Source organism: Tamandua tetradactyla, chromosome 19, assembly GCF_023851605.1.
Source record: "Tamandua tetradactyla isolate mTamTet1 chromosome 19, mTamTet1.pri, whole genome shotgun sequence".
NCBI classification, from domain to species: domain Eukaryota; kingdom Metazoa; phylum Chordata; class Mammalia; order Pilosa; family Myrmecophagidae; genus Tamandua; species Tamandua tetradactyla.
The window spans coordinates 51,738,362-51,762,020 of NC_135345.1; the positions used below are offsets into that span (position 1 = coordinate 51,738,362).

Below are 23,659 nucleotides of genomic sequence, written 5' to 3' on the forward strand. Positions count from 1 at the left end.
ACAGAATAATTCTGACATTAAATAAGTTCATATAAAGAAGCCCATTAAAATAATTGCTAACACACAGTAATTGTTAAATAAGTGCTAACTATTATTATTGCTGCTATTGATTTTTTAATTATGGGGTATGAGCCTAGCAGGTGCTGAGTTGGCATAAACTATCACAGTCAGTGCAGCTTCTTGGGTTTTCCTGGTATGTTACTAGTAGCCATGGAAGCCTTAATATCCCAGGGACCCATTTCTGATTTTTTCCTTACGCTATACTGAGCAGTGTCCCATCCAGTGTTCGAGGGGCTGGTGAGGCCTAAAAATATTTTCTCTCATTGGTTGTCATTGGGCTTTTGGTTTAGTGGCCCATTAAAAATTCCAAGAGTTAAGTGTAATTAAATAGTACAAAATTTAAGGTTCTGCTAGGCCTGGAATCTACTGACAAGAAGATTTAACTTCTTTATTAGGAATACTGGAGGCAGAATTGATCTTTACCTTAAAAATTTAGCCAACACCTATGTATAAATGAATTTTTTTCTGCTGTCCTTTTATTTCTTTTTCTGAATTGATGCAAATGTTCTAAGAAATGATCATGATGATGAATATGCAACTATGTGATGATATTGTGAATTAATGATTATATATACAGAACAGAATGATCATATGTTACGAGTGTTTGTGTTTGTTTGTTGTTATATGTTTTTAAAAAATTTAAAAGCTAAAAAGAAAAAAAAATTTAGTCAACACAGGATAAGCTGCCTGTATAAACATGTCCCTAAAGCAAATCAGACATATGGCCAATTTAGGACTATCTTTTTGACACCAACGAAACTGAAAAAGGGTAAATACGATTTTGTAACTACATTCAGATTTTTAGTTGAGAAATAGTTTGATTAATACTCTAAATGGCTTTATTTTTTTTAATGCCCCATCGTCATTTTCCAATTTTGGATCTCTAATACAGCTTTAATTTTTTTCCTATTCGTTTCTCCTCCTTAACAGAGAATGCTGATCTTACGAAGCTGTGAGGACTTTGGCGGGTTACTATAGCCCATTTCTCTTAGATTGATTCCAGAGGCAACAGAAATCCGCAAGATTAAATGGGTGTGTATCAGAGAAAATCCTAAATGGTTAAAGTGTACAGTCATTACAAAATATGAATATCATTCATCTGACAAGGTTGTACTACCAAAGTGACAGTTTTGGAGATCAGAACATTAATTGTTATAAGGCTCCCACATAAAAGCAAGTAATTTCATAAAAGCAAAACATTATTTAAAAATATATAAATAATAAAAATAGCTGATATTAGAGGCTATGTGCAAAGCACTGTGCTAAGGGCTTTACATGAAACATGCCATTTAATTCTCATGAAAACACTACCTGAGGCTCTTCTTGTGCCTGTATTTTCCTTGAAGGAACTGACAGGTTAAATCACTGGCTCAAGAGCACATGGCAGCTACAGTGATTAGGGCACGAATGAAATTTAAAACCAATGATTAATTTTTATCCAACCAACATTTATTCAACACTTAATAGGCATCAGGTTTAGTACTAGGCACTGGGGATAATAAAGGTGAAAAAAACATCAAAACATCTGCCTGTAAATATTGTGAAATACAGACACGCAGTTGAGCCTAGCAGTTAGAACTGATATTGAGGTCTTTCATGATAAACAGCATTCTTCCTGCTTGTTTAGAACTTTTGCACTATAGACTGATTTGTTTTTCCTGAGGGAAAAATATCCCCAAACTGATCCTAAGTCCCTGAAGAGTGGAAGTCTGTACTATAAAGCTGGACTCTTCCAGAATGTAGTTTCAGCTACTTTGAAGTAGCTACTTCCTTAAACAAATAAAACACACACACACACACACACACACACACATGCTCCTTTATATCTTTTTCAAAGCATCATCCATTCTAGGCAAACTTTATAAACATGGGGCAATACCTTTCACAATTCAGGATTGCCAGGTTAGCTGGACTTTGGTTTTCTTCTGTTATAGATAATTGGTGTCAATGATTTCTGTCCATTCCAATAAAATCTGAGGGCACCATAGTCATTTCCACAGTGCAATGACCTGAATTTGCTGGTGGAAGCTGTAGTTGGTTAGGTAAAGCTTTCACTTCCTTAGCAACCAAACCACCCCTGTGCTGCCGTACATACCACTCTCCGCAATGGCCTGACCTACTTTGGGAGCCAGTGGTAAACAGACAGAAGCGCCGGGCTCTGCACGCATCACAGCCACATCACATCCAACCCGTAATTCACAGTTCAAGTTTGCTACTAGTTAAGGCAAGTAGTTCGCCTTCTTAAGGTAAGTATTTCTCAAGGAATTTTTTTCCCTCACCCTTTCTCTGTAGACAGTTTCTGGACCGGCCTAAACTTTCCATAATTTAGAATTTAGCACTAACTTTTCCTAATTGAAAAGCATTGGCATAAGCAAATAAATTGGATAAACCTGGATATGTAGAATAAAAATTGTTACTATTATACTACATGTATTTATAATGATTCATAAATTCCTTACTTTAATTTTTAAACACGATGATTTTTGATCTTTATATTTGTGCCGTTTTATAGCTTCAATGCATGCAAATGATGTTATAGGAAGGGCAAGAATCTTGAAATAAGGTTTCCTTCTGAGAATTTCTGAAGACAAGACTCATTTCCTTTACCATTCATTAGCATTCAGAAAAAGAGGCAGTGTCTCATAATAATGCCGGTTTAAAAAAAAAACAATTTAACATATATATTATTAGGATTTTGGAATTTATCTTCATATCAAAACTATTTAATTCTCTTGAATTAGCTAACTATAGCATCATGGAATTAGATTGATGCAGAATTTTAACATGACGTATCAATTCCCAAAAGGCGCAATAATAGTTAATGAGGACTTCATTGTACATCACTTAGAGAAAGTATTGCTGTCTTCTCCTTGGCTGTGAAATAGACAGGTATGTTATATTTATGTTTTTTATTACTGACAATTTGATACGTTGAAAATTAGGCCAATGGATAGACGAAGGCTTTGGACGCAGAATAAAGAGGAGAGGTCCAGTTCCCGCTCTGAGTGACCTGCCTACATTTCTGTTACAGGACAAAATAGTCAACCCTGCTGGGCCTCAGTCTTGTTCTCTGTAAAAAAGAGAACAAGACTGGTAGAAGATCAGCTGATCTTTGAGGTTTCACTTCTAGCAGCAAAATTCTGTGCTTTAAATTCAGTTTTGTCTCTGGTAACTAAGAAGCAAAATAGTAGCTAAGAAGCAAAATGGTAGCTGTAAGAGGCTACGTATAGAATTCTGTAACATCGAACTCCTAAGACAAAAATGTAATTGAAGTGCCTCCAGGACTAGTCCAATTGCTTCCTGGGCAGTGTTGTTGCAAGTGTAATGCTTTCCCCCATGCTTAATGTTTCTTTCCTTTTATAAGGATGCATATCTGAAGCACTCCTTGCATTTCCCTGTCTTTTCTTTCACTCTTACCTTGTGGAGATGCAATGATACATCTTGACTGGAAGAATAAAAGAAGAAACTGGGTAGTGTAGCCAGAGGTTCCCTCTCGAGGTCCGCATGGGAGCTGGTGAGGCTGGAGAGGACCTCTGCCCAGCTCTGCTTCACCACGCTGTGGTTTTATGTGGTTGGGTCCCCACATGGAGGTCTTTAGGCATCTATCTCTGGGAATCTGTCTAGTTCTGGAGTTTAATGCCAGGAAGTCCACTCACCTCTAAAAATCTGAGCCACATTCTGCAGTATCAATTTTATTATTAGTAAATATGATATTTTTTATTTTCACATCTTATTTTTTTTATATCAATTTCTCAGGTTTGATTCAGAACTTGGATAGGGAATAGAAGTGCTATTTGGGGAATTCTTTGAGTCCCAATGAGCAGCCCTAGATTGAATTAATAAATGGTTTTGGCCATGAACTTTCCATTTCCAGATTGCCTCTGGAAAGGCTTTGAGAGCGTCATTACAAATTCCAGCATTCAGAACTTCAGAAGTCATTATCTTAGCTAACAATTACAAGTCTGCATGGCATTCACAGATTATACAATGGAAGCCAAATACTTAAATGAATGTACCTTAGATCTATCACAGTCACTTTAGTACAGAGCTGAATCAAGAATTGAAGGAAGAAGTTCTTAATACATGAATCCAGATATCGGCTGAAATTAGAATAACCAATGCATCCTTATCTGGACTCCTCTAGGTGCTAAAGGATATAGTAGTGAACTGAATGGAAAAAATCCATACCCTCAAGGAGCTTCTCTAGTGGGAGGAGACATACAAAAACCAAAATAAATAAGTATGATAATGTAGTGTAATGTTTAAGAGCACAGTGTTTGGAGCCTGGGATCAAAGCCTGGCTCCATCATTTACAACCTGTGTGACCTTTGGAATGTGACTTAACAACTTGTATCTTTTTTTTTTTTTTTTTAGTTTTTCAATTTTTTTTTATTTATTTATTTTTAAAATTTTTTTATTAATCAAAAAAAAGAAAAGAAATTAACACAACATTAAGAAATCATTCCATTCTACAAATGCACTCAGTAATTCTTAGTATCATCACATAGATGTATGATCATCATTTCTTAGTACATTTGCATCGATTTAGGAAAAGAACTAGCAAAACAGCAGAAAAAGATATAGAATGTTAATATAGAGAAGAGAATTAAAATAATAATACTAATAATATATATATATAAAAAGGAAAAAGAAAAAAACAAAAACAAAAGATACAAACACACAAACACACAAACAAACAAAAAACCATATTTCAGGTGCAGCTTCATTCAGTGTTCCAACCTAGTTACATTACACTTAGGTATTATTGTGCTGTCCATTTTTGAGTTTTTGTATCTAGTCCTGTTGCACAGTCTGTATCCCTTCAGCTCCAATTACCCATTATCTTACCCTGTTTCTAACTCCTGCTGGTCTCTGTTACCAATGACATATTCCAAGTCTATTCTCGAATGTCAGTTCACATCAGTGGGACCATACAGTATTTGTCCTTTAGCTTTTGGCTAGACTCACTCAGCATAATGTTCTCTAGGTCCATCCATGTTATTACATGCTTCAAAAGTTTATTCTGTCTTAAAGCTGCATAATAGTCCATCGTATGTATATACCACAGTTTGGTTAGCCACTCGTCTGTTGATGGACATTTTGGCTGTTTCCATCTCTTTGCAATTGTAGATAATGCTGCTATAAACACTGGTGTGCAAATGTCCGTCTGTGTCTTTGCCCTTAAGTTCCTTGAGTAGATACCTAGCAGTGGTATTGCTGGGTCGTAATCCATTCTGCCATTCTATGTCTTTTGATTGGGAAATTCAGTCCATTAACTTTTAGTATTATTACTGTTTGGATAATATTTTCCTCTACCATTTTGGCTTTTGTATTATATATATCATATCTGATTTTCCTTCTTTCTACACTTTACTCCATACCTCTCTCTTCTGTCTTTTCGTATCTGACTCTAGTGCTCCCTTTAGTATTTCTTGCAGAGCTGGTCTCTTGGTCACAAATTCTCTCAGTGACTTTTTGTCTATAAATGTTTTAATTTCTCCTTCATTTTTGAAGGACAATTTTGCTGGATGTAGGAGTCTTGATTGGCAGTTTTTCTCTTTTAGTAATTTAAATATATCATCCCACTGTCTTCTAGCTTCCATGGTTTCTGCTGAGAAATCTACACATAGTCTTATTGGGTTTCCCTTGTATGTGATGGATTGTTTTTCTCTTGCTGCTTTCAAGATCCTCTCTTTCTCTTTGACCTCTGACATTCTAACTAGTAAGTGTCTTGGAGAACGCCTATTTGGGTCTATTCTCTTTGGGGTGCGCTGCACTTCTTGGATCTGCAAATTTAGGTCTTTCATAAGAGTTGGGAAATTTTCAGTGATAATTTCTTCCATTAATTTTTCTCCTCCTTTTCCCTTCTCTTCTCCTTCTGGGACACCCACAACACGTATATTTGTGCGCTTCATATTGTCATTCAGTTCCCTGATCCCCTGCTCAAGTTTTTCCATTCTTTTCCCTATAGTTTCTGTTTCTTTTTGGAATTCAGATGTTCCATCCTCCAGTTCACTAATTGTAGCTTCTGTCTCTTTAGATCTACCATTGTAGGTATCCATTGTTTTTTCCATTTTTTCTTCTTTGTCCTTCACTCCCATAAGTTCTGTGATTTGTTTTTTCAGATTTTCTATTTCTTCTTTTTGTTCAGCCCATGTCTTCTTCATGTCCTCCCTCAATTTATTGATTTGGTTTTTGAAGAGTTTTTCCATTTCTGTTCGTATATTCAGCATTAGTTGTCTCAGCTCCTGTATCTCATTTGAACTATTGGTTTGTTCCTTTGACTGGGCCATATCTTCAATTTTCCGAGCGTCATCCATTATTTTCTGCTGGTGTCTGGGCATTTGATCAGATTTCCCTGGGTGTGGGACCCAGCTGGTTGAAAGCTTTTTCTGTGAAATCTCTGGGCTCTGTTTTTCTTTTCCTGCCCAGTAGGTGGCGCTCGTGGCACTCGTCTGTCTGCACGGCAGTCGGCCCGGGAAACCGTGCGTGGAGGCGGGGGTCGCTGGCCGCCGCGGCTTGGGAGAGTGCCGGTCCTAATTGCCCAGCTGGCCCGAAACGCCAAGCGTGACGGGAGGGCCCCGCTATCCAACGTTCCCAGTCAGACCGGGGAGCCACGTGCGTGGAGGGGACCCCAGTCGCCAGCCGCCCCGGCCGGGAAAACGCGCGCCCCTCGGGTATCTCACCGCAGCAGATTCTCCCTGCCCGTTCAGCTGTTCCAGAATGGGGTACGCTGTCTTTTTGGTCTCTGTCGTGACTCCGGGAGCTGTTTGTATTGTTTCTGTTTCTTTAGTTGCTTTTCTGGAGGAGGAACTAAGACCCGCGCGTCTTACTAAGCCGCCATCTTCTCCGGAAGTCACCAACTTGTATCTTAGCTTCCTTATCAGTGAAATGATATTAATAGAACTTTTGTAGGTCTGTTATGAGGAAGAAATGAGCTAATGTTTATAGAAGGCTTAGAGCAGTGCCTGGCACTCAGTAAGTACTAAATAAGTGCTTGCTTTTGTTAAGTGGTGATAAAACAAGAAATGGAGAAATGGAATGTTGGGTAGATTTGTAATTTTAAATTGGGGTAAGAAAAGAAGGCAGCATTTGAATAAAGACCTGCAGGAGTGAGGGAGTCCACCACTCAGACTCCTGGGGGAGAAGTATGCCAGGTAGAAAGAGTGGTCAGTACGAAGGCCCTGAGGCTGATGCTTGCCTGTGATTCCAGGAACTGCAGGTGGGCAAGGTGACTGGTGAGGGGAGTGCAATAGAAAGAGGCTGTAGCCTAGGTCAGCGATTGAAGTGCCCACCATTTACTGAGGGCATGCTCTCAAGAAAAAGGGCAAGAAGAAAGGGGAAAGCTGAATAGAGTAGGAGAAAGAGCTATGCAAGGATGTGGCCTCAGTTGGAATCCAGCTACATCCTAGCCCAAGGGGAGCCCTGAAGCACGACTGTACGGGAAGTGGCTCCCCAAAGACAAGCAGGCCGGACTTTTGTACCCTCATAGCAGTTAGGTATTGGCAGCGGGATACTGGGTGAGGTAGCTCCCCTCAGCAAAGGGGGCAGCTGTAAGTGGATCACAGCAGTGAGGGGTGGGACACCAGCCTGGGGAAGGGATCTGGGCAGGCCATATACCCTGCGGGTATGAGCTCACTGTAAATAAGATCTTCTGAAAATGTCATATTTAGTTAAATTGTGGCCAACTGAAGCAGAGTGGGTTTTTATCTGTATTACTAAAGGCTTTATAAAGAGCACCCAGAAGTCAAAGGAAAGAAAGGAGAACAGGAAGAGGCAGAGCTACAAGCCAAGGAACCCCAAAGATTACCAGCAGCCAGCACCAGTGAGTCCATCTGGCTAGATTCCAGGAGCAGACGCTCAGCCATTAGGAGACTGCAGTCTTTTTTTCATTTCTCTACTTTGGTTCCAAAAAATATGAGAGAAAAACAGTGAGGCAGCTTGGTGTCACTATAAACTCCTGGCCTCTGAGTTTTGTTAGGTCCTTGATACAAAATCATCCCATAGCTCCCTTATCACCTCCTGCTTCCCTATTTCTCAGCACCTATTCTGAACATTACTGTTCTTTTCAAGCCCCTCCTTCAACATCTCCTTCCAGCCTTAGCAATGACCCTGAAGGACAGGACTCACTGGAGAGCCCAGGGGAGTTACAGCCCCTGAGCCTGGACAATGATATGGGGGTCCAGCCTTGGCTGGGAGAACATTGGAGGGGAATCCCTGTAGGTTCATGGGGAGCATGGACTGATGAGAGAGACATTCCTCTGGAGGAAGGCAGCTCTTACCTGAAGAGGCCTTTACTCCAAATGGGGCAGCAGGTGCAAATACCACCCCAGGAAACCTGGAGACAGGATGCAGGCATCAGCCTGAGCCAACTTTCTATGCTCATGGGCTTTTCTGGGGGAACAGAAGCCTGTGGCTGGTATGAGAGCCATTATTGTGGGACTCTGTTTTCAAATTGACCCAGGAACCTTGTGGGAGAAATTCATGGCGCTATGGACACCGTGATTTCACATCTATAGCCTCCAATACTGTGAGAGAGTAAATTTCTGTTGTTTTAAGCCTTTTAATTTGTATTATTTTCTTATGGCAGCTCTAGAAAATGAATACACAGAGCTCCCCCTGAATCCAGTGGTCTCGGGTAGTGTGGAGAGCAAGGCCTGAACTGCTCATTGGTGTAATCCAGGGGGGCTAATTTTGTTTACTTTTTATTTTGAAATTATTTTGAACTTGCAGGACAGTTGCAAAAATAATACAAATCCCATACAGAGAACTCCAACATACCCCCACACTTCCTTAATGCCAATATTCACCAGTTTAATGTTGTCACCTGTGCTTTATCATTTCTCTGTCTGTCTATCATCTTCTGAACATATGCGAGCAGGTTGTCCACATCACATATCTTGAACACATAATATTTCCATGTACATTCCCCACAAACAAGGATATTCACTTATACAATGATCTCAAGTACAATTATCAAGTTCAGGATACTGATATTTAATATTTTTAATGGCTTATAAAGCTTACATTCTATATTCCAATTTTTATGTTCCAATAATATCCTCTCTAATTCTAGGCTCCATATTTTCTGATAAGAAATTGGCAGTTAATCTTGTTGAGGCTCCCTTGTTTGTAACATGTTGTTTCTCGCATGTGGCTTTCAGAATTCTCTCCTTTTTACCTTTGGCATTTGACAGTTTGATTATAAGATGGTACAGTGTGGATCTATTTAGGTTTATTCTGTTTGGAATTCATTGAGCATCTTGGATGTGTATATTCATGTCTTTTGTTAAATTTGGGAAGTTTTCAGCCATTATTTCTTTGACTATTCTCTCTTTCCTTTCCTTCTGGGAATCCCAAAGTGCATATATTGGTACCCTTGATGGTGACTCAGAGGTTCCTCAGACTCTGTTCACTTTTCTTCACTCTTTCCTTTTTCTCCTCCTAAAAGACTGGATAATTTCAGTTGTCTTATCTTCAAGTTCTCTGATTCTTTGTTCAGCCAGCTCCAATATGCTGTTGGACCCCTGTAGGGAATTTATCATTTCTGTTACTGTGGTCTTCAGCTTTGTTTGGCTCCTTTTCATAATTTATATCTCTTTATTGATATTCTCTTTGTGTTAATCTATCCTTTCCCTAATTTATATTAGTTCGTTGTTCATGTTTTCCTTTAGCTCTTTGAGTCTATCTAGGATATTCTTTATTTTGGAGCATTGCAGATCTGATCCTCCTCCTTGATTGTTTTCTAATGCTTTAATCTTTTCCTTTGCCTGGTCCTTCACTTTCTGGTTCTTTGTATGTCTTGTAATCTTTTTTCGAAGCCTGGCTATTTTGATATTTTTGTGTATTATTGTTGAGATTTAGACTTGAGGCCTCTATTTTTAAGCTTGCATCCAGCTAGTATTATGACACTAATTTCTCTGAATTCCAGGAGTTAACAGCAACCAAAAAAAAAAAAAAAAAATGAAGAAGAAGGAATTAAAAAAACCCACCTTTGCCAATGAGTTTGGCACTTTGCTGATTGACCTGCATGAGTGTTTTTGGGTTTACCCATACAATGAGTTTGGAGAATAGGCCCAGGACAAAGCCTAGGGGCCTCCTTGGTCTTTTTTGTGCATGCCTCTTATCTTGGGATTGCATATATGGCCCTAGGAATTCCCCTGTTTACGTGGATATTGATGTGCCCTCTTCTCTAGGAAACAGTTTCCTCACAGTCAGCATGACTTGACTGTTCTCCCACAGTGTTCTTTAGGGAAGCTTGATGAGATGTACATAGTAATTTCATGCTTCTCTGAATTCTTCTTCTACTACTTTTTCTTTGTAGGTAAACAACATTTACTTAAAAAAAATTGTTTTTGAATAGGTAATACCCTAATTTGGTTCAAAACCCAAAGCTACACACAAAGCTCTGCATTGAGAAGTCTGTTTCCATCTCTGTTCCTGCCCACCATATTCTGGCCATCCTCCCCATCACCCTCCCCACCCCCATAGATAACTACCTGTATTAGTTCCCTGTATCCTTTCAATATTCTTGATGAACACACTAGCAAATGCAAATAATATGCAGTCATTTTCCTCCTTATCTTGTATAAAAGCTACCATACTTATGGTGGCTTAGACTATGTACCCCAGAAAAACACGTTTTCAACATTAATCTATTCCTGTGGGTATGATCCCATTGTACACAGGCCCTTTTGGTGAGGCTACTTCAGTTAAGGTGTGGCCCAAATGAATCAGATGGGTCTTAATATTACTCCTGGAGTGCTTTATGAGCAGAATGAGATTCAGACACATAGGGAAAAAGCCATGGAAAGAACTCAGAAGTCAATGGAACCCAGAGAAGCCAGGAAAGTCCATGTGACCAAAATAAAGCCAAACAAACAACAAAACAAAACAACAACCGAGGATCAAGGATCCATAGTGGTCCAGAATGCAGCAGTCTTCTGGGAGAAAGCATTACTTTGATGATGCCTTGATTTTGACTTTTCCTGGCCTGAAAAACCATGAGCCAAAAAATTCCTGTTGTTTAAGCCAACCCTTGTGTGGTATTTGTGTTAGCAGCCAAGAAACTGAAAAACATGCTATCAAAGCTGCTCTATATCTTTCTTCTTTTCTTTACTTTTTTATTTTATTTTATTTTTTTACATATTCCAGGATCTTTCCACATCAGTACATAGAGAGCTTCTTCATTTTTCCATAGCTGTATTATATTCCATTGTTTGGGTGTACCACAGTTTATTTAACCAGTCTCTCACAGATGGATGCTAGGTTTCTTTCCATGTTTTTGCTTTCACTGCCATGGATGCATTTGTACACATGAATTTTTCACATGTGTAGGTATGTACAAGTTCACACAAATTGGTAAGTGGCGAGGCCAAAATTCTTGGAAATGGCATTACTGAGACAAACAGTAAGTACATTTATAATTTTGATAGTAATTACAGAGTTTCCTCACAAGTTAGTAAGAATTTCATGTTTATTTCTAGGGAAGCTGAGCCCTGCAGCAGGCAAAGGCAATGAAGAAGGGATACTGGGGGCACCTTGCTGCCGCATGTCCCAGTAATTCAGCTCTGGCTCCAAACCTGCATATTTCACACCAAAGCAGCAGTCCTGAAAGCAGACAGCCCACATTTTTAGAAGGCAGCATGGCAATCATCGATTGTAACTGGAGCTGGAGCCTTGGATGTCTTACACTCTACCCTGGAAGGCCACCGAAGTATTTCTTCCAGACACATTGTACTTGTTCCTTGGAAAAGCTGTGATTATTTTTACAGTGTTGACTTAGCTAAGGTGAAACTGTACTTCCCAGATATCCAGATACAGGAATTCTCTATGTTCAGAGTTAGGGTTGCCTCAGGAGAAATGTGTGTGCTATTTGAGAGGCAGAAAGGAAGCAGTGGCTCCTACACTTTGAAGGCTATCATAGGTAGAGGCAGTTAGGAAGAGATGCAGAGGTGTCAACACCTTCCATTTTGCTCTTGCCTTTTCCCACTCAGTGTACAGTTTTTCTTCCCAACTGATGGCACTACTAGCCAACAGTGTCCCCCAGTCCACCCTCAGATGCTTTGCTGTGAAGTCACAGAAGTGGAAGCCATGAAGCGCTGTCCCCTTACTGCTTCTGCTGCAGCAATTGGCTGCTTTTAGTTTCCAGCAAGCTCTGACTTGTTCACTTGCACCAGGGCAGATTCATAGCTTTCTTTAACTTTTTCTGATTCCAGAACTATATGACAATGAATTTGTGTTATTTTAAGCACTAAGGTCATGATTTTTAAAATTTTTCTTTCCTAACTCTTCCCAAAATTATGTAAGTTCTGATTCCATAATAAATAACGTCTCCTCATACTCATCGTGTCCTTGCTTCCATGATTTAACTCTCCTGGTACAGGAATTTGGGTAAATATAATTCTCTTCATTGTTTTACATATCCAGGCACATTTTATTATTCCTTATAGGTTGCCACACCAGGCACTTTCCTGGCTGACTGCTGCTGAATACAACTTGGTAGAGGGGATACACAAAAGAATTCTTTTTTGGCAAACTATCACTCCTTATATCTTTCAGAGAACTGAAAAACCTCTCAAATCTGCAGGGCTAGACCTGCCCCCCCCCCCCCCCCCCCAGTTTCTTCTCCTTGTACTTGGCTAGAGTCTTTCTCTCTCGTTACAAAGCATTATGTTGAAGGGAGTTTCGCAGGATTTAATTTGATCATGAAATTGCTGTGCTTACTCATTCATAATCTCATGGTATAATGAAAAGTGTGTTGGCTTGAGATTAGGGTATCTGGTTTCAGGTATTAATTTTGCCAAGAACTCTCTGAGAGACTAGAGGAAAACCATTTAGACTCTCTTAGTCTCAGTTTCTCTTGTTTTGTAATAGCAATACTATAAGAATAGATTATGTGTTATTTTAGTTTGCTAAAGCTGATGAAATGCAATATACCAGAAATGATTGGCTTCTACAATGGGGATTTATTAACTCACAAGTTTACAGTTGTGAGGCCATGAAAAATGTCCAAATTAAGGCATCAACAGAATGATAACCTTCTCCCCAAAGATTAGCTACCAGCGACCTTCAGCTCCTCTGTCCCATGGCCAGGTGCATGGTGATATCTGCTGTTCTCTCCCTTCCCTCCTAGGTTTCCTTGCTTCCAGTTTCTAGCTTCAGTGGCTTCCTCCCTGAGCTTCTGTGTGTGCCCTTGTCTCTCAGCTTCTCTGGGGGGTTTTTCATGTCTTTTCTCCTCTTGTAAAGGACTCCAGTAAGAGAATTAAGACCCACTTAGGGCATGAATCGACTGAAATAACATAATCACAAATTCCCACCACAACAGGTCTACACCCACAGGAGTGGATTAGCTTTAAGAATATAACTTTTAGGGGTCCATAAAGCCTCCAAACAATCACATGTGTCTTCTGCCACATACCTGAATTCATGGCTCTTATAAAAGCCCTTGAAACTTGCATTTCACTTATTTATTTTAGAGTTTCTACAAAGTATAGCATGTGTATACAAGAAGCATTGCAATATTAAATACATGGATTGATGCTGGTACCCTCACTCCATCCAGATGTCACATGGTCTTATCTTCTGGATGTCTGGCACCTGGAGGCATACTGGGGAAAGAAAGGGCATTCCAGAACACAAAGGGGTTGATGCTGGTGTCCTCACTCTTTTGTTTGCTTTCAGTGAAGTGAGACATATCATAGTTTGTGTATGCCAAGTTGTAGTATCATAACTATTTTTAGGTAATATTCTTTAATTTTTCTTAAATTAACCCTCATAAATTGGACACATGACTTAAACACAAATTTTCTGACAAGAAACCATGGATTGAAGTTAAAACAATAGCACGAATACAAACAAATAAACAACAAAAATGAAAGCACATGCAGTTCTAGTACAATCTCTTTGCTATCCACATTAAAAGGTAAAAATAATGATCAGCTCTGATGAGAAGTCTGAAAAAAAAGTGAAAATTATCATGAAGATGGGTGCAATTTGGATTTACATCACCATCATTAATGAGGTGCCTCAACTTCAGGGCGTATTGTGCCTTGAAATAGTAACCAAAGTAGTCTGAAGCCATCAGTAAGCAAGAAATTCTAAAATATTATTTATTTCATCTTTGTATCATCTTTTTATTTTCTATTTTTATGCATTTATTATAATGCCCTTAACAGTTGGTAAGTATATATATTTGTACCAAGACTGACATGTCCAGACATTCATCTGATTTATGAAAAAATGTCATGGGAGGTGGTCCAAGTTGAAGTCTGTACTTCAATACTGTAAGACGTTTATCAGTCTACCTTTTGTGACCTATGTCATAATTACATGGCTTAGGAAAAGGGATTGTACTCCAGCAGTTCAGATACGTGTTTTCCTTTCAATTGTCAGGAATAACTCATTGAATTTTTCAGAACCTCTAGGAAAAAATGGAAATATATTTTGTATTCTTTAATTAATTGTTTTCTCTCTTGCTTTCACCTTGTTCAACATCTGAATAAATCAACATTGTTAATTTGTTCATTTTTTGGTGCAAAGGGAGTCTGAAAATTTTTTTTGGATTCAGAAAAGAATTTTGTTCAGTTATTGAAATATGTACATTATTTATTTTAAGTCTACTTTATAAATCTAAAGTTACTTTCATTCAGCAACAACAAAAAACTTGGTCTGCTCGTAAATTGATTACTTACATATACTATTTTTTGTGCTATTATACTTTATACAGAAAATAGTCACATTTAATACTTTGTTATTTTCAAATTTTGCAGAATATAGACAGGAGACAGAAAATAAACAAGGTTTATTAGTTAGGATATGCTAAGTTGTGCCTCAATAACAGACAATCCCCTAGATTTCAGTGACTCGTCACAAAAATTTATTTTTACACCACATTACATGCCTAAAACAGCTGGCAAGTAGAGTATGTCCAGTCTCAGGGCCTGTGGTAGGCAGAGTTATGTCCTCCCCTTCAAATATGTCCATGTCCTAAGCCCCAGAACCTGTGATTATGCTACTTAAAGTACAAAAGGCGTCTGTATAGCTGTGATTAAGTTAAGGCTCTTGAGAGAAGGAGGCAATGTTGGATTATCCAGGTGAACCCAGTGTAATCATAAAGGTCCTCATAAGAGGGAAGCAAGAAGGTCAAAGGAAGTCAATAGTAGGAGATGTGATGACAGAAGCAAGAGGTTGGAGTGATGTGAAGAAGGGACAAAGAGCTAGAAGCTGAAATTGACAAGGAAACGTAATCTCCTCTCAGAGCCTCCAGAAGGAACCAGCCCTACTGAACCTCAACTTTATCCCAGTCAACCTGATTGGCATCCAGGACTGTAAGATAATAAATTTGTGCTGTTCTAAGCCACTACCTTTGTAGTAACTTCCAACAGCAATAGGACGCTAATACAGGGACTTGCGCTCCATCTTGACAAATGTTTTCATGACGCCCAGGGAAGGAAAAGGGAAAGTGGTGAATTGTGTGCCTGCTCTTGAACTTTTGGTCAGGAAGTAGCACATACTGTTTATGCTTACATTTCACTGGTCAAAGCAAGCCCTGTGGCTGCTTTTTTTTTTTTTTTTATTGTATAGTATCGCATATAGACAAAGCAAAGAAATAAAAAAGCAATAGTTTTCAAAGCACTCTTCAACAAGTAGTTACAGGACAGATCCCAGAGTTTGTCATGGGCTCAGATTTTTCTTCTAGCTGCTCCAGAATATAGGAGGCTAGAGGGCTTAAATACTTTTTTATGATCACAATCGACTTTTTTTTCCTTCTACTTTTGTGCCAGGTCTGGATTCATCTCTGGGGGCCATCTCCCAAGACACCAGGGAGACTTTCACCCTTGGATGTCCTGTGTGACTGCATCTTGACTTCAAAGGGGGTGGGGAGTGCAAGCCTATCATGTGTGTGAATGGAATGGAGAGCTGGAGTCTAGGTGAGTTGCTCTGGTGTTTAATGTACAGCAAGAACAGAGTGGAAGGAGCAGGATTTAGGAAGGAAAAGTGTGACTCAGCTCAGGAAAGCCCAGTGCCATGGTCAGGTTCATGTATCAACTTGGCCAGGTGGTGGTACCCATTTGTCTGGTTGGGCAAGTGCTGGCCTGTTACTATGAGGACATTTCATAGAATTAAATCCTGATCACATCGGTTGCAACCACAACTGATTCCATTTCTAATCAGCCAAGGGGAGTATTTTCTGCAATGAGTGACGTTTAATGTAATCAATGGAAGGCTTTTAAGGAGGATTCAGAAGAGACAGTCTCTCTTCCTGCTTCGACCGGCACGCCTCTCCTGTGGAGTTCATCTAGACCTTCCATCGGAGTCGTCAGCTTCACAGCCTGCCCTACGGATTTTGGACTCTACATTCCCACGGTTACGTGAGACACTTTTATAAATTTTATATTTACAGATATTTCTTGTAGATTCTGTTTCTCTAGAGGACCCTAACTAATATACCCAGTAATTGACTTAATGCACAAATCAGATAACGAATCTGTTAAAAATTTCTCATAAGTAGATCTGGGGTAGGCAGGGGTGAATGAGGTAGTGCTGCCAAGACTTCACCTGAATCCCCAAGCTAGGAAGATTCCACCTATCCTGGGCTCCGTGGAACTAGAAGAAACTGCCATGCCCAGGCCTGGGGTCCATCTGGGGGGCCAAGGGACAGAACAAGTGGAAGATAGATCCTGAGAGTCAGGTCCAGTGAACTCAACCCACTTTGGACTGGGCTGCAGTTCCCGGGATCCCTTGGAAGATGGTTTCTGGCTGGTTTTGGTGAGTGGGAGACAATGGGAGAATTGACTGGTGGGATAAGCCAGGATATTTCTCCTTTTCTTTCTCCTCTCAGTGGAGACAGGGACTATGTATATTCTTCTTCTCTCTCTTTTTTTTTTTTAATACTGTGTGGTGGGGGGTCACATTTCATTCTTTTTCCACGTGATTATCCCATTATTGCAGCACCATTTAAAAATTTTTTTGGGGGGGTGGGGAGAAATGCACGGGCCGGGAATTGAACCCAGGTCTCCTGCATAGGAGGCAAGAATTCTACCACTGAACTACCCTTGCACCCCCATTATAAATCTTCTTGTCTTCCACTTCTGCTGGGTCAGTCTGGTTTGAATTCTAGCATCTGCCAGATCATCCCGGGCCTTGAACTTCAGGAACTCCACCTCTTTAGACCCTCCAGCCTAGCAGTAGGAATAACTTTATGCTCGTGCTATTCTGTGAGTTGCTTCAGTGCCTCCCGGTTGTCTTTTCAGCGTCTTCTGTCATCTGTATAATCATTTCCTGCATTAAAATTTCAGTTGGTTTCGGGTTTCCTAGTTGAACCTGACTGAAACACTGAGTAAGCCAGAATCTAAAAATACATGGGGCATCCCACGGCCCACAAGGGCAGCTCTGGGTAGATAATATATTTGAGGTTATGAGCAGTAGGTGGGCTGGGACTCTAGTAAAAACTACACAGGTTAGCAGGATTCAAGGCAGAGTGGATAGAAATATGGGGTTGCCAGATAAAATACAGTTACATAGTTACATCCTATGCAAATTTGAACTGGATAATTTTGTGTTGTGTGGGGACTGTCTTGTGCATTGTAGAATGTTTAGCAAGATTTGGAACATACTTATACTAAGAGGTTACTTGCTGTTTATGTGAAATCCAAATTAAACTAGGTATCTTGAATTTTTATTTGCTAAATCTGGTCATATTAATAGAAAATGAGCTCATATTGAGCATTGGTTTCAGTGCTAGACTGTGTAGGAATAAACCCGGGCGGGGAGGCAAAGTCAGTTTTTGAAAAAAACTGGGCTCTGGAATCAGACCTTGATTGACGTTTTTGTTACAGGCTACAGTTATTGATTGTGACTAAGGCAATTGTGAAATATGGACTAGCCCAAGCAGAAAGATTGTGGGATTGAAGGCTCAAAAAAATGTCTATGCCTATGTGTCAGTATGAGTTATAGAAATTTACCTAAAATAATGACCCAAATCCAATAATTGCTAGAGAAATATTCTCAATTAATGTAGATTGTGAACTAGCATGTGCTTTTGAGGATGACAGTAGAAAACAAGAGTCTCCTGCAAACCCATGTTCAAACTTTGTGATCTGTCTAAATCAGTGGCTCTCAATTGGGGTGATTTTGCCCTCCCAGGGAGATTGAGTCATACCTGGAGATAATTTTGGTTGTCACAATCAGGCAGAAGTGCTGCTGGCATTTAGTGGGTACAGGCCAGAGATGCCGCTAAACATTCTGCAAAGCATAGGACAGCGCCCCCTGCCACCAACAATGACATGGTCCAAAATGTCAAAAGCTCTGCTGTTGTGAAACCCTGGTGCAAACACACTGGAAAGTTAGCATACATTCTGTAAAAGTTTATCCAAAACGTGCCATTCTAGTGTGAGCCCAGATACTAAGGAGAGGGCAAAGGAAAGGGCTGACATCCCATGAGAACAGATTCCAAATTGACATGGAAGCAACTGGCACCTCATTGGTCCCTGGTTTGTCATTCCACAGCTGGCATTTGGCCACCTGTGCAGATAGACAGTAAATCGTATCTGTGTGCGGAGCGTGCTCGGCAGCACCGCCCCTATGTGTATTTAACCAGGATCCCCAAATGTTTTAATCAGAATATGGTACCACTGTTTCCTCAGGGTGATTTCTTCCTTCATGATTCAAGAGATGGATATGTGGGCGGCAATATGGTTGAAGTACATGGAGTCCATTGAGGGAAATTGTGAACCAAAGTGGGCCAAGGAAATACTAGAGATGTGGCTGAAAACCAAGGGAATTCTCAGTTTCTTGGAAAGGTAGCCTAGAGTGTTTATCAAAGCTGTCAGTTCCATGGGACAGAAAACCAATCCAACTGGCTTAAAAGCAAATGGAAGCATAACGTATCTGAATGTGGTTAAAAGGAGAAATTTTAGGTTGCATATATGTTACTAGAATAAAAAAACTAAATAAAAATACTGTACGACAGAGTGAACTCAATTACAAATGGACTATTCTCAATAGTATAATTATAAAAATGTTCTTAAAAAAAAGCAAAAGAGGGTGTATTGGCACGTATAATTGAGACTATGCTGTGGTGTTTCGGGTTACTAAAGCTGCTGAAACGCAACATACCAAAAATGGAATGGCTTTTTAAAAAGAAATTTATTATGTTAAAAATTTACAGTTCTAAGGCTTTAAAAATGTCTGAATTATGTCATCAAGATAAAGACACTTTGACTCATGAAAGGGCCAATGACGTTCGGGGCTTCTCTGTCAACTGGGAAGGCACACGGTGGCATCTGCTAGTTTTCTCTCCTGGCTGCTCATTTCAAAATGGCTTCCCTGGGGCCATTTTCTGCCTGCATCTCTAAAAGTTTCTCTGTGTGTCAGCTTTGAAGCTTTTCTCTCTTAAAGGACTCCAATAAGTGATCCTCCTTGAATGAGTGGAAACGCATCTCCATAGAAACAACTTAATCAAAAGATCTCGCTCAGCAATATTGAACCAGGATTAAAGAATATGGCTTTTCTGCAGTATACAACAGTTTCAAACCAGCACACCTGGCATAGTGCATAGGCTTGGAGGAGGTGCTGCCTGCACCAGGGCCCACATGCCCCAGGGACTGGGTGCTCTCTACCCATCTCTCAGCTCAGGCTTCATTTTGCAAGCAAACTTTCTCCACATGGTCAGGGTTGGGATGACGGCTGCTGGCAGCCTAAATGTCAAATCCCTCCTACTTATCTGAGTTGCAACCCTAATTTCTCTAAGCCCCAGCTTCCTTATCTGTAAAGTAGGCCAGTAGCCCTACCTCTGAGGAATTCTGGTCTGCTAGGATTCATTGATTAAATGAGATAATCGATGTACAGTGCCTGTCCACAGTACATTCTCCAAAATGCTTCTTTTCCCCCCTCCTCCTCCAAGGAGTTTTGCCTGCTTTTAGCAAACCCTAAAGATTGTGGATTTCTCTATGTTTGTCAATATATAGTTGCACATGTAGGAAATTTTTTTAAACTTTTTTTATTGTATAGTATAACATATATACAAAGCAAAGAAATAAAAAAGCAATAGTTTTCAAAGCACTCTTCGACAAGTAGTTACAGGACAGAACCCAGAGTTTGTCATGGGCTCCCATACCATCCTCTCATATTTTTCCTTCTAGCTGCTCCAGAATATAGGAGGCTAGAGGGCTTAAATACTTTTTTTATCATTACAATTGACTTTTTTTGGTGTAGGAACATTTTTGAACATTGAAAAGAGACCTGGCTAATGCATTTTTAATTTTCTAGTAAATTATACTTTAAAATATAAGACATACACATTTCAATTTGGTAAGTAAACTAATTATAATTCTCCCTTTTCTTTTCTGCAAATAACTATTTCAAACATATGGTACACATATACATCTAGTGTGTATTTATCTTGCACATCTATCAAATTCGCTTTTTCTGTTTCCAGACAGAATGACTTTTACATCTAAAACGATACTATAAGTAAATATTGCCGTATTTCCATTTACCTCATCCCACCCTCCAAGGGCCAAATTCTATTTTCACTCTGATGTTTCAAAATATCTATAAATTTCCCTTCTCTGGTGGTTGACCTTCCAGTGAGATGTGAATGTTTTGCCAAATATAAACTTGCAGAAAGGTCTGTCAGTACACTGTCCCAGGTGAAGAGTAAAGAACCTGTAGCTTTGTTAGAGCAGTGCTATTTGAATAAATATTCTGAGGAAAAACACTTTGTGAACTGACCGTGTTTGTAAAAATTTCTTAGCAATAATAGTTTCTCTGAGCACAAGCAAGAATGGAGATGTGTACTTCAGAATAAATGGATAATGTTCCCTAGCAACCTGGAATTTTAAACATTTTTAAAAAGATTGTTGTGAGGAGTAAATGAGTATTTATTTCTCTCTAAGGGGAGAAATGCAAACATCATTTAATAGAGCATCTGCTTGTGAGGTGTGAGGCATAAGAGCTCTTCATTTTCTACTGCAGCTGAATAAAATCTGGGTCTGCATTGTTGATTAGCCCAGTCAAAATGAAATGTACAATTAAATTATGCCTTGACAAATGTTATTTACCTAAGGAAGGCCTTAATTCTTTTGTTGACTTTTTTTTTTTGTTTTGATCAGCTTACGTATAAAGACTGTACTGTATTTACGCAACTATTTTGAATTTATGGAATTTATTTCTCCTCTTATTTTATCACCCTGCTTCAAAAATTGCCCCAATGATCATTTGTGTAATAACTGGAATAAAATGACATCAATTTGAATCTAACTGATGTTTCTTTTTTTCCAGATTTTTTTTATTTTAACCTTTGTTCCTCCTATTATTTATTTTTTATCCATATTTTTTACCCATCTGTCCACAACATAGATTAAAGGAGCATTAGACACAAGGTTTTCTGATCACATAGTCACATTGTAAAACCTGTATAATTGGCATGTCTTAAAAGTACCACCCAAGAGTTTGTTCATATGAAACTTAACCTCACAAAGGATAGGTCAAGCCTACTTAAAATTAGGCTTAAGAGTCACCCCGAAGAGAACTTCTTTTGTTGCTCAGATGTGGCCTCTCTCTCCAGCCAACACAACAAGCAAACTCACCACCCTCCCCCTGTCTAGGTGGGACATGACTCCCAGGGGTGTGTATCTTCCTGGCAATGTGGGACAGAAATCCTAGAATGAGCTGAGACCCAGCATCAAGGGATTGAAAAAACCTTCTTGACCAAAAGGGGGAAGACTGAAATGAGACAAAATAGAGTGTCAAAGGCTGAGAGATTCCAAACAGAGTTGAGAGGTTATCCTGGAGGTTGTTCTTGTGCATTAAAAGATATCACCTTTTTAGTTAAGGCATAACAGAGAGGCTGGAAGGAATTGCCTGAAAATGTAGAGCTATGTTCCAGTAGCCATGTTTCTTGATGTTGATTGAATAATGATATAGCTTTCACAATGTGACTGTGTGATTGTGAAAACCTTGTGTCTGATGTTCCTTTTATCCACCTTGTCAACAGACGAGTAGAACATATGGATTAAAAATAAATAATAGGGGGAACAAATGTTAAAATAAATTTAGTAGATTGAAATGCTAGTGATCAATGAAAGGGAGGGGTAAGGGGTGTGTTATGTATGAATTTTTTTCTGTTTTCTTTTTCTGAATAGATGCAAATGTTCCAAAAAATGATCATGATGATGAATATGCAACTATGTGATAATACTGTGAATTACTGATTATATATGTAGAATGGATTGATCAAAAGTTAAGAATCTTTGCATTTGGTGTTTTTTGGTATTTAAAAAAATAAAATAAAATAAATTAAAAAAAAGTACCACTCAAGAAGAAAGAAAATATACAAAGAAATGCATATAATTAGCTTAATTATTGATTTAACTGTCTAAGAGTCAATGGATGAAATTAATTCAGAGGGATTATCTAGAATTCTTTGTTGCCTTTCTTTCAACTGAAGTTGATTACTACTTCTCCTAAGGAAGACTTCCTTTCTTTCAGAGCCAAAGGCTGTTGTAAGGATTAAATGAGATAAAGTGAGTAAAGTACTGGCTTATAGTAGGTGTTCAGTAAATGTTGCTCCTCTTTTCAGTCCCTGTGATAATTGCTTATCATCCCTGATGACTTAGAAGAACTAGTGGTTCTTACATTTCAGAGCACATCAGAGTCACCCTGGAACTGGGGAAATAAATAATCACTCCTTGTCCAGTCTTTTGGGTTATGCGATTTATGGCTCTCTTATGAGCAGCAGACCTCAATGTACCTGGAAAGGAGTATTTTGAGCAGAGATCATGGATCAAGTATTGTACAATCTCACATGATTATTTTAGTGTCTCAGTAGCATGAGAGGTTTAAAGAGATAACTTTTGAAGGGATTGTTTCTTTTTTATAGCTTTGTGCCTAGCTGACTTTTGTGATTATAAAATTATCCCATTTTTCAATTATAGGGATAGAATTGAAAATGCCCGCTCATTTGTTTTAGCATTGTATCGTATGACCCCTGGATGGAAGACCATCATACCGGATTTCCAGTGACGCTTTTGAAGTTGAATTCCTAAAATTGAATGAGAAGCTTAAAATTAAGTATAACGAGTGTGCATTTCTTTTTCAATTGTCTGAATTGATCTATTCTACCTAAAAATCAAATTATTAGTGTCAGAAATTAGTCTTTCTGAGGCTGCCCTTTAGTTATTTCTAGTGATCCCTGGGATGTACCTCACTTGCCCTCCTGCCTGGTGCTCCTGCTGTGGTCTCTGCAGCTGACCTTCATGGGATTGTTCTCTGTTGGGTGAGGTGGTTCTTTACTGCTAACTGATGCTATTACTGCCATAGAGTGTTGGTGAAGGGGGCATTGCTTACTGCTCCTGCCTCTTAACTCCTTATACCTATAAGTTTTAAGGGGGATAGTTTCCAGAGGATTCGAGAATAATGAAAGGGATGTACAGAAAAGCAAAGAAAGACTAGGCCAATTCTCAGGGTCCCTAACAAGGCCAAGCCCTTGCTCAGCCCCAGCTCTTCCTTCACCAGTACACTTTCTGTTGGAGTTGAATGCTTCGGGGTTCATGCCACCTGCCCCCCAACCACAGAAGGATAAAGGAGTTTCTTC

General features: G+C 39.3%; 1 long non-coding RNA gene and 1 other non-coding gene across 2 annotated transcripts; one reads left to right on the forward strand and one right to left on the reverse strand.

Moving 5' to 3' along the window:
• Positions 1-2,049: 2,049 nt before the first annotated feature.
• Positions 2,050-12,386, forward strand: LOC143663611 (uncharacterized). Its single transcript, XR_013166069.1, has 3 exons — positions 2,050-2,306; positions 2,867-2,949; positions 11,547-12,386. It is a non-coding gene; the product is annotated as an uncharacterized LOC143663611 (long non-coding RNA).
• Positions 12,387-17,050: 4,664 nt separating this feature from the next.
• On the reverse strand, positions 17,051-17,121 carry TRNAR-CCU (transfer RNA arginine (anticodon CCU)). Its single transcript has one exon. It is a non-coding gene; the product is annotated as a tRNA-Arg (tRNA).
• Positions 17,122-23,659: the final 6,538 nt, after the last annotated feature.